This window comes from Astyanax mexicanus, chromosome 10 (assembly GCF_023375975.1).
Source record: "Astyanax mexicanus isolate ESR-SI-001 chromosome 10, AstMex3_surface, whole genome shotgun sequence".
NCBI classification, from domain to species: Eukaryota; Metazoa; Chordata; class Actinopteri; order Characiformes; family Acestrorhamphidae; genus Astyanax; species Astyanax mexicanus.
Window position 1 is genome coordinate 41224164 of NC_064417.1, and position 12169 is coordinate 41236332.

A 12169-nucleotide genomic window follows, 5' to 3' on the forward strand; every position below is an offset into this window, starting at 1 on the left:
AAAGAGTGAGAGACAAAAACAGAGAAAGAGTGAGATTGAGAGAAGTGTTACGTTTGAGTATATGCAGTATAATAAATATATAAATGTCAAATATTATTTGACTGTTTCCTTTTTTTATAAGTCGATGATATACTAGTAACAGTCCAACCATGTCCAAGTCACAGAAAGATGGTACAGTATGGAAAACCTGCCACATTCTGGACATCACCCCTTCCAGACTTTTCCCTTTGTTAGAAGGCTTTGGCCATCAATAGCAGCACAACATGACACGCTAACAGCTTCTTTCCCAGAGCTGTAGCTCTCCTTAACCACAGTAGACAGCTCTGAGTCTCCGACCTCAACCTCACTCACTCAACTGTACTGACTGGATTCACAATTCGCTCACTTGCACTTTGCTTATTTGCACAGCTGTACAGAGGTTCTTCTGTAATGTAAACATCGTCTGCTACTTTGTTTAAACGATATTTAACGTAAACCTTCCTCAAGAATTTTTGGATACAATAATATTCATATTTGTCCAGTCCAGATTTTTATTTTATTAATTCTCATTTCATTTATCTCTTATTTATTTAGTACTTTTAACTATATTCATATTCTATTTATTGTTTATTGTACCTTTTTCATAGTGTAATGTTTGCCAATAGTCTGTGTACCTGTTGCATGTCATACATGTGTTGCTTTCACCAAGCCAAATTCCTTGCATGTGTAACATACTTGGCGAAATAAATGATTCTGATTCTGAAAATGCAAATGAAGACAATATGAACTCTCTTGTATTTTTGAAGAAAGTATTGTTGGTCAGTATTGGTCATAGGTCTCAATCAATTCTTTTAATGCTGCCATCACAGATTTGCACTGACAACCCTGGCAAACTCTTCCTAAGATGTGCAGCAGTACACAGTATTCATGTTTTTGTAATGTGTGCAGCATGTGCTTTTGCTTTGTCTTCTTGATAAACTGCCCTGGAAACAGTTTATTGAACAGAGCATTGGTGGTCAGTGTTGCTCTAAGATCACAATCAATGCACTTTTCTGCATTATTTTATTGTTGATTGTTATGGCTTACAGCCAATAAAAACCCAAAAAATCAGCGTCTCAGAAAATTTGAATATTATATAAGATCAATTGGTACTTTTGGCAGTCCTGCTGGAAAATGAAATCCGCATCTCCATGAAAGCTGTTAGCAGAGGGAAGCATGAAGTGCTGTAAGATTTTCTGGGAAAACACTGCACCACTGACCTTGGACTTAAAACACAGTGATAAAACACAGTGGATCAACACCAGCAGATGACATGTTTCTCCAAACCATCACTGATTGTAGAAACTTCACACTAGACCTCAAGCAGCTTGAACTGTGTGTCTCTCCACTCTTCCTCCAGACTCTGCTCCCTTGATTTACAAATGAAATGTAAAATTTACTGATGATCAGTGATGGTTTGGAGAGACATGTCATCTGCTGGTGTTGATCCACTGTGTTTTATTATCAAGTCCAAAGTCAGTGCCGTGTTTTTTCACAAAATCTTACAGCACTTCATGCTTCCCTCTGCTGACAACTTTTATGATGATGCAGATTTCATTTTCCAGCAGGACTTGGCACACTGTCTACATGCAGAAAGTACCAATTTGTCTTATTTAATATTCTTATTTTCTGATACAGTGATTTTTGGGTTTCATTAGCTGTAAGCCATAATCATCAATAATTTCAATAAATCAATAGTTTCACATTTTTAACTGTATTACTAAAATAAAATAACTTTTCAAATATTCAAATTTTTTGAGATGGCCCTGTATTTTGCTTGAAGACAGCAAAAATGATCTGGAACACGGATTCACCTGAGCACACTACATGTGATTGTCCACTGATTGTCCATACCAGATGCCTCCAAGCCCAGGCAAGTGGGTGCCAGTTCTGGACATGATTAACACAATGTTTCTGTGCTTCTATTTAGCACAATATAGTTTTAAGTGGCATTTTTAAATTGTGGTGTTTAAATGGTGTGCCTTTGCCCTTTATTCACTAAAATTTCTAAATCCTGGAATGTTTATATATATATATATATATATATATATATATATATATATATATATATATATATATATATATATATATATTATGCACTGCAGAGGGAGAAATAGGCAAATCACTTTCAATTACTCTTTGAGGAACTTTGTTTTTAAACTGTACATTGTATCATTTTTCGTGCATTTGTTGACAAACTGGATATTTTGGACCCATTTTAGCACCTAAAATTCTAAGACACATCATGGTGACTGCTTTTGTTTGCACCAAATTATGATCACAGTCACCTGTCACCATGTTGGCATGCATCATTGTAAAATTTGTTTTTACCTCATTACTCACCTAAATTGCCCAATACCAACTGCGTTATAATTTGTTGCAGACCTCAAATGCAGGAATGGATGTATGTTAACAAATAAGAGTTGTTGACCATAGAAAACTTTTTTGGGGGTGCATTCTGTCTGCAATTCAATATAAGTCAAAGTAATGCAATTAATAGTAAAAAAGAAAAAGAAAGCTGTTCAATTATTTGAGATAAAAGTATATAAAGTATTAGAAAGTGAGAGATAAAAAGAGAAAGATAGATAGACAGATAGACAGTTAAACAAGCAGACAGACAGAGAGAGAAAGAACAAATCTGCCCACACACACACAGACATAAACACAGGCACGCACATGCATGCATTTACTCAGACAGGCGAGGATGCTACTTCCTTTCTGTCTATTGCACTCCATTAAACATGAATGCATGTATTTGTCTCTCTCTCTCTCTCTCTCTCTCTCTCTCTCTGTCTCTCGCTCTCTTTCTGTCTGTCTGTCTCTCTTTCTCTCTCTCTCTGGTTTGTTTACAAGCCGCTCATGAAATCCTCTCGGCGATGTCTCTCCATCCCGCCCCGATTGTTGACTTGTACAGCAAGTTGTACGCAATGTTCCATGACCACCGATTCAGCCCAACATCTACAGCCACTGTGTAATTACAGACCTAGCGTTTTGTCTCTTTGTGCATGTGTGTGTATGTGTGTGTGAGTGAGTGTGTGTGTGTGTGTGTGTGTGTGTGTTTGTGTGCATGCATGTGCACACCCACTCGCCAGACAGACAGCAATGAAACGACTATGGAAAGAATGCATGAAGAACACCTGCACAGGGAACACCTGTACAGCCCTGCCCTGTTCTGCACTAAACCAGTCCACGCTGTGTGGATTTCTGAGTAGAAAGTCCATTGCATAGTCAATATTGTGAAGAGGGCATGCATGTAGGGCATCCTGCAGATCAGACCAGCACATTGATTATGCACTGTAAACCCTAATAAGTTAAGTCTACTCAAATCATTTGAGGTAATTCGTTGCCTCAAATGAATTAAGTTTTGAAAACTCATTTTTTTTAGTAATTTGTAATTACTGTATGGAGTTAAACAAACTTTAATTTTTAAGTTCAACAGACAAACCAAAAGTACTTGACACTCAAAATGTGGTGTAGCTGAAACTTAACATTGTAAGTTAATGTAACTTTTGCACACTTATTTGTTTAAGTTTATTGCAATGATTACCTAGAGTTGTTTTTACTCAACATATGCTTATTGTAGTTGTTTTATAGACAAAACATCCAAATTAAAAGGGGCACCACTCAAAAAATCTAAATAAACAATGACAACAAATTCAATCTATCAAATATTTATTGGAAAAAAGCAGCAGTTTCACACAACTGGGAGAAAACAAGACAACAAATATCAATTTCCAAGGTCAAGGTTGTGCAAATTAACCTTAAACATTTGGTTGATTGCACACTTCACTTTAATTCAAACGTCTAAGCAAGAAACATAAAAACTAATAAATTATGTTGCAAACCCACAGGATAAGTAGTGCTGTGTACTTGGTACAGACACATACACTGAGCCATTAAACATCACAGCAACTGTGCATACAATAAGAAAAAAAAAGTGTTGATACAGAGCCACATTTATTCCTACCTGTACTCAAGATCTTACATTTAAGAATGTAAATGAAAGAAAACAAGAATGATCCCCACTGACAATGGATTCAAGCAAAGGGAGTTGGGATTGTGTCCTCCTTCATCACGCTCCACAATGAGGATCCCAGTAGCAATCGTCTCCTCTTCATTCGCATCCTAAAAATTTTACACAGTGCTTTAAGTTACAATCCTCACAGTTCCAACAAATCTGAAAAGGCTGCGACATTACCTAAAAAGGGAAATTAAGAAATCCTAATATTTATTATATAATATTGACATCTATTATTTAAACATAATTTAATTTTATGTTTTCTCAGTCCAACATTATTTAATTCATGAAGTACATTCCATGCAGCAAATGCTTGCAGCATATTCCAAAAAAACTGTTGACACAGGACAATTTAGGGCTAATAAGAAGTAAAAAATGTAATAGTGAGGTGATTTGAAATAAAAAAATTTTTTTTTAGATTTGTGGTTATTTTACAATGTTATTCATCTCATACAATCTGCAATTAAAATGATAAAAAATAGCATCAATTATGTGAAAAAGTTGAGCTTGACTATCTATTTAAGTTTAAATAATTTTACAAAAAAAAAGCCGTCAAATCACAATGACACATGAAAGCCAAAACTATACACACCTGCACAAAAGTTATGAAGCTGATATGAAGCTTAATCTGCATCTCTAGGGAAACACTTATCCACAGGACAGATGCATACACAAATGTTCTGCCCTTTGCTCAAAACTCTATTAACTGTGAAATTACACATGAACCTTTGATTGTTATTAGCATAGGAATATTATTTAATGCAGATTAGAAGCAGGATGCCTGATATAATGGGCTAGATATATTTTATATATTAACAAACAACCTTGTAGCACTTCATTTCATTCATTATTGCTTGAACATTCACAGATTATTTTTTCAGTGACAAAATATATATAAAGCTTAACTTACAATGCATGTCTTGAAGAAATCTTCTGTCCTCTTAATGCTAGGGTTCATTGGACAGTTGGCTCTGAGGTCTTGAGGAAAAATAAACAATGGAATTAGTTTTGGTACACATACTGCAGCTCATCAATGATCAGTTTCTGACTGCAGGACTATTATTGGTTTGCTATTTTTGAACAGAGCATATCCACGAAAGAAAATCATGTCTCTTCACTTACTGTTTTTTTACTCCAAAGCACATGGTAATTTCACTGTTTAAATAGTTTAAAATAAATTAACTAGTAGAAATGCTCCAAAAGTAACTGGATTGATTTTTTCCCCCATTAGTTTTCATTAAAATTTACTTTAATTAATTTTGCTTTCTTCTGTGGATGTTTTTCTGGACATCAGTGTTATCCATGGTGTGGTAAAAGACTTCACCACAGGTCAACAGTGAGAATGATGGTTGACAAATTGTACATGGCAGCCAATTGATTAGTCTTTAATTATACACTTATTAAATGCATTTCTTATGTACTGAGAAAACCTAATAACGGTACAGTAACTGTAAGCTATGTGCTCAGATGAAATGTACATAAAAACTATAGAACAGGGAAAAATGATCTAAGGGCAAAAAATATACACAAACCTTGGCTTGCTGTAAACATCTTGACAAAATTTGTCCAGTAAGTCCCCTCTTGATTCTGAAAACTTCAATGAGTCGCGAGTTGTGTTGATCAAGGCCTCCATAAAAGCACTGCTGCAAATCAATCCCAACAATTCTAGTGAATTCCATGTAAACATTTAAGAGAAAAGAAAAACTAAATAAGAAATGTGTGCAAAAACATTATTCTTCTTCAGATAACACATAAAAGCATACCTGATTTTCTAGGAAAAGAGCAGGCCATCGTTCCACTAGTTGGCAAATAGCAGGTTTTTCCTCCACCACTTCTTTTCGTCGAAGGGTGATCCATGGTTGCTTTACAGTCATCACACTTGGAGTTTTTTTCTGCAATTCTTCAACCGAAATGAAAAGTCAGCAGAAAGTTTATCTCACATTTTTTTGCTATTCCATATTATAACCAGAAAAATATCAGCAGGTCAAAACAATTAAAAGCTAAACAAACTATACATTTAACAGAAATAAAAGATATCTGGTTAAGAAACCGTAACTGTTTCAGTTAAACCTCAGAACAAGACAGAAAATATTTTTGTACTCTAGTTAGTTAATTTTGCTCCTACAGCTAACATTCCCAGCTCCAGCTAGCTAGCGCTAACTAGCTAGCTAGCCATCTATTTAAACTGTATGTTAATACTGTAATTCAGCTCTTACAGCTAACATCCCGAGCTCCGGCTAGCTAGCGCTAGCAAATGCTAACTAGCTAGCTAGCCATCTGTTTAAACTGTATGTTAATACTGTAATTCAGCTCTTACATCTAACATCCCGAGCTCCGGCTAGCTAGCGCTAGCTAGCGCTAACTAGCTAGCTAACTAGCTAGCTAACTAGCTATCTGTTTAAGCTGCAACCTAGGTTATGTTAACACTATAATTCAGCTCATATGGTTAACTTTCCGAGCTCCGGTTCGCTAGCGCTAGCTATCTGTTTAAACTGTATGTTAATGTTGTAATTCAGCCCCACAGCTAACGTTTTGAGCTCCGGTTGGCTAGCGCTAGCTTTTTAAACTGTATGCTAATGCTAACTTAATTCAGCTCCCACATCTAACGTGCCGAGCTCTGGTCCGCTAGCGCTAGCTAGCTATCTGTTTAAATTGTATGTTAATACTGTAATTCAGCTCCTAAAGCTAGGGTTAATGTTCCGAGCTCCAACTGGCTAGCGCAAACTAGCGAGCTAACTGTTTAAACTGTATGTTAACATTTAACTGGTCCGTTTTTAAATATAATATCAGAAAATGAACTGAAATACAACTGTAAATGGGAATACTTACTGAGAATATGAAAGGGAGTGGGGGAAATTCACATCTCCATCAGCCGACATGTCTTCACAGCTCCAACAGAAGCGGTTTGCAGGAAACAGTCCCGCAATTTGGAAATGTTCTAGACCTGTGTCCACGTGACACAGGATGTTGAATACTTGGACTTTTAAGTTATTGTCACTAAAAACATTAAGTACACATACTCATTTAAAGACATAGTACAAGATACTTATTAAGATTAAGTGATGTCAACTAAATGTAAGAAATTAAGTAATTTCAGCTTAAAATTTTAAATACATACAATGTTAGGGTTTACAGTGTGCAAACATGGCTGCTGGAGTTTTTAAACAACTCAGTGTCTGAGAATAGTCTAGTAACAACAGTGAGTGGGCACAGTGTTTAAGAACTCCAGCAGCACTGCTGTGGCTGATCCACCTGTACCATATACTAGTGCATCTAAAAAAAATGTAATATTATTGAAGTTGCTTTCAGTTGATTTCAGTAATTCAGTTCAAAATGTGAAATTCATATATTTATTATATAGATGTATTACACATGGAGTGATCTATTTTAAGCGTTTATTTTTCTTTTATTGTTGATGATTATGGCTTACAGCCAATGAAAACCCAAAAATCAGTGTCTCAGAAAATTTTAGTATTATATAAGACTGTTCAATTGGTGCTTTTGGCAGTGTGGGCAGTGTGCCAAGTCCTGCTGGAAAATGAAATCTGCATCTCCAAAAAAAAGTTGTCAGCAGAGGGAAGCATGAAGTGCTGTAAGACAATTTTCCGGGAAAACACTGCACTGACTTTAGACTTGATATAACACAGTAACACATGACCAACACCCACAGATGACATGTCTTTCCAAACCATCACTGATTGTGGAAACTTGAAATGTAAAAACGTATGTAAAAAAATGTAAAATTTACTGATGATCAGTGATGGTTTGGAGAGTCATCTGCTGGTGTTGATCCACTGTGTTTTATCAAGTCTAAAGTCAGTGCAGTTTTGTTTTCCCAGAAAATCTTACTGCACTTCATGCTTCATGCTTTTTTTGGAGATGCGGATTTCATTTTCCAGCAGGACTTGAATTACACTGCTCACACTGCCAAAGGTACCAATTGATCTTATACATTTTCTAATTTTCTGAGACACTAATGTTTGGGTTTTCATTGGCTGTAAGCCATAATAATCAACAATAAAATAAATAAAGGCTTAAAATAGATCACTCTGTGTGTAATACATCTATATAATATATGAGTTGCACATTTTAAATTCTTCAACACTTAAACAAAGCCCAATGTTACAATAAAAAGGTCCTGAAAGCAGGTCACTCAAAGCAGAGATAAACATTTGACCCCTCAGATAAAGCTGTATACTGTTGACTGGACTGTTGTGGATCAGACAGGCTAATGCTAATCTGCTCTGTTGTGACACTCACCACCGAGCTGAGTCAGTATCAGTATCTCTCCAAAGCTGTTGCGACACATGACACTTACCATATCAGTTCTATGTCACTCTTTGGCCAGACAGAATTTGCACATAGTGTTTTGAAAAGCATGTTATATAAGATATTTTTTATATTGTTTTTAGTTGAAACATATTTGCATTTAAAATCAATGTATCTGTTACATAAAAAGAAGGTCAAACAATGGGAACACTAAGATTTTTCTGAATAAAAATTAAAATGGTCAGTTTGTAATAAAGGCTTAGTGTAGTTAAGCAAAACAATATTTGTACTCATATTTTTATTTATTTATTTATTTATTTATAATATTCTGCAGACATTATTCATTACCAACCAAATCCTTTATATTTGGGAATTTTTCTTTATACTGTTTAAATATTTGGACCAATAGAAATGCTCTTTTTAAGGAGAACATATTATTCTGTACCTCTTTTTACACAAGTTACAAGAATAGATATTTGGGCTAAACATGATCATTAAGTTCTTTGCAGAAAAGTCACTCTCACATAAAGAGATCTCACCAGATCTTTTCTTGCCAGTTTCAGTCTCTTTAAGAATGAGCCGTTTTAGGGCTCTGTCACTTTTTTTATGCAAATAAGCTGTTGCTGGCCACACCATGTATACGCTAAGCATTTGTCACATGTTAATGTTAGCTTGTGCAAAAGGACAAAATACAGAAAAAGCTAGTTCATGTTTAACTGCTATAGAAGTACAAAACTCATTATTTGAAGGTACTTGCATCTCCCTTATCTACTAACTGATTGCCATGGACAGAAGGTACAGATCCCTCCGGTCCTCTTAAACCAGCAGAATGAAATTGCAGATCTTCAACTGATCTACTGAGTGGGGCTCTTGTGAGGGTTGATGGGTAAGTAATAGTGCCATGGTGGTTGGTTCTATATATGTTTCCGTTTATTGTGATGTCACAATAAGGGAGCATATGATTCCTGAAACCAAGCTTGTTCAGTGGATTCACAGAAAATGTATGGGTGGATTTTTTTCTTGTGTTTCAAATATTTATAGTAGCAGTCAAGACCCAAGTAGAAATACAACAAAAGCATGCAAAAAGTTTTGAGTTTTGTACAATATGTCCCCTTTAAATGACTTGTAGTAGAATATTTCACATTCCTGTAAAGTTGAAATATTAAAGATGCATTTTTATGTAATGCCAACAACAGCATTTATGTTTTTTATTTGTTCTATATATATATATATATATATATATATATATATATATATATATATATATATATATATATATATATATATATATATATAATTAGGGAAGTCTGTAAAAGTCTGTAATTGTAAACATAAATAGTGCAAACACTGTAACACTGACCTCTAAGGTTGAAAGGCTGTTAAATGAACACTGCCCCCTGTTGGTGTTCAGCTGAAATTGCAGGGAGTTCCTGTGAACAAGAAAAACAATGCACAGCATGTTGCAATAGAGAGGCGAGTTTCATCATATCACCTGTAACCTGAACACCGGTGGAAAAAGCAGAAATAAACTCTACTTAAAGGAAAATATAGATACTGTGATTTTACTAGAGTGATAGATACATGTTATAAGTTTATAGTGTTATAAGTTTATTACACTTTCTATGAATGTTATGTCTATTAGACTCTATAAACATACTCATAATACTTTATAATGCATTCATAAAGCATTATAAACATGACATATAACACATTATAGCTTTATAGTATATCTAGGTTACACATCTAGATAAAAATACCATGTTTCTGTTACTATTAATAACATATTGTCATAATGGCCATCTGTCCCTTTCCTTAGATTGTACAAAGACACATTATGATATATTATAAATCAATAATCAATAAGGGTTTATAACAATTTCTTAACTGTGTTTAAGATCTTAAAACTCGTAAAAATAGAGGACAATAGTGACATGTTGTTTGACAAATAGTAGAATATCAACTGAGTCAATAATTATGTGATTCTACAGCAAATTATCATTACTGATTAAATAATTTGTGTAGTAGTTAAATGATTAACTGTATATTGTCGCTGTCTAATGAAAATCTCCATTGTCAGCTGCTTATAAATAGTTTGTAAAGCATGTATAACTTAATTATTAATATACGTCTTTACATAATTTAAGATATTTTTTGGAGAAGTTGTGGAACTGTCGTGATGAAAAGAGTTGAACATAATTAGGAATATAGTGCACTATAAAACAAACAAACATACTGTTTTAAACTAGAACAATACTAGAAATAGGATAAACATACAGACAATAGACTTAGTCAACAGAGGATGCATGTATAATGCATCATATGGCATACATAGTACCTTATAATGATCATCGTAAGCTTTGGTAATAACTAATAAGTGCAGGTATGTAAATATTTGTAAGTATGTAAGAGTACAAGTCTCTTCATAAAGGCAGGGTTCAATTGCCTTAAATGAATATGTATGATGTTCTTATGAACATTTATTACGAGGCATTATTACACCTCTCTTTATAAACTCAGCTTACATACAGTATTTGTTTTTGATAACATTTATATGTGTTGTATGTGTTGCTCTTAAAACATGTTTTACAGCATTTATTATAGAAGCCTCTGACAATCATTATAAGGTATTAGGTTTGCAATATAATGCAATATAAATGTAAATGCATGCACATACATGATTCACAGAAGGTGTTATCTTCTTATCTATCTAAAGTTTCTTATACTGTTAAAAAGCATTTTAAATTAAATACTCGTCCTGAATCAATGCAAAGAATGTTCCTGTACTCTCTGTTTGTGTGCATAATTGCCAGTCTCCAGGGCCTGAGGTTATTTATCCATTAAAGCCACCTCCCTTCACACTGCATCACTTTAGACAGCACTTAAAAAGGCATAAATCTAAGAGCCTGACAGCAACCTGCCTGTTTGTTAAACAAGAACCTTGCAGACGGGAACAAGGTGTTGTGTTACGTGACATCCCTCACCCAAAGCACCAGGCTATTCTTAAAAACATACTCATCCCATTCAAGGTCAGCATTATCCCATTATCTCATTATCTCTGTCTTTCCCTCAGGTGGAAGTTGTGATATCACACAGCTAAATAACAGACTCTGAAACTTTGTAATCATGTTACGTAATGTTTTGTGTAAAATATACATTAAATTAAATGTTTGGGGACACTTTAAATTCCTTGGACAGATTCATTTTTCCCAAGCTGGTAACTCTGATGAACATATCCTGGGGTGGTCCTGATGAGGGCCAGTTTCATCACAGCATTTTTGATGGCCCTTGTGACTGCACTTGAGGATGCTTTAAAAGTTCTTGAAATTTTTCGATATTACTGACCGACCATTTCTTGAATTCATAATTTATTTTTTTATGTAGTTGAGTAGTTCTTGCCATAATAAGGATTAGAACATTACTCTAATATATGTTTATTCTACTTCAGTACTTGTCGTGATCATGTATGACCTATATGTTACAGTATGTTACATATCTCTACACCTTATCTTCACCACACTTGTTTCGTTTGTACCATATTGGTACTTAAACTGTCTCATGTCTGCTGTATTTATTATATTTATTGTAGTGTATTGTCTATTATAATAGACAATATATTGTAGTTATACTGTCTATTGTATCGTAATTTCATTGCACTGTATACCTGTACTCAGATGGAATGACAATAAAAGCCTCTTGACTCCTGATTTGACCTGCTTGAGAACATTACTGGTAAAAAAAAACAGCATCATGAAGACTAAAAAAAATAAAAAAAATTTCAGTAGACAGGAGATAAAGTTGTGTAGAAGTTTAAAGCAGGGTTATAAGAACATATCCCAAGTTTTGAGCCTTTAAAGAAGCCCTGTT

General features: G+C 34.5%; 1 long non-coding RNA gene across 1 annotated transcript; it reads right to left on the minus strand.

Annotated features, from left to right (window-relative positions):
* Positions 1-3673: 3673 nt before the first annotated feature.
* Positions 3674-7002, minus strand: LOC111193906 (uncharacterized). The gene is made up of 5 exons (XR_007441022.1): positions 6866-7002; positions 5800-5936; positions 5569-5679; positions 4947-5014; positions 3674-4143 (listed from the first exon to the last, which is right to left on the minus strand). It is a non-coding gene; the product is annotated as an uncharacterized LOC111193906 (long non-coding RNA).
* Positions 7003-12169: the final 5167 nt, after the last annotated feature.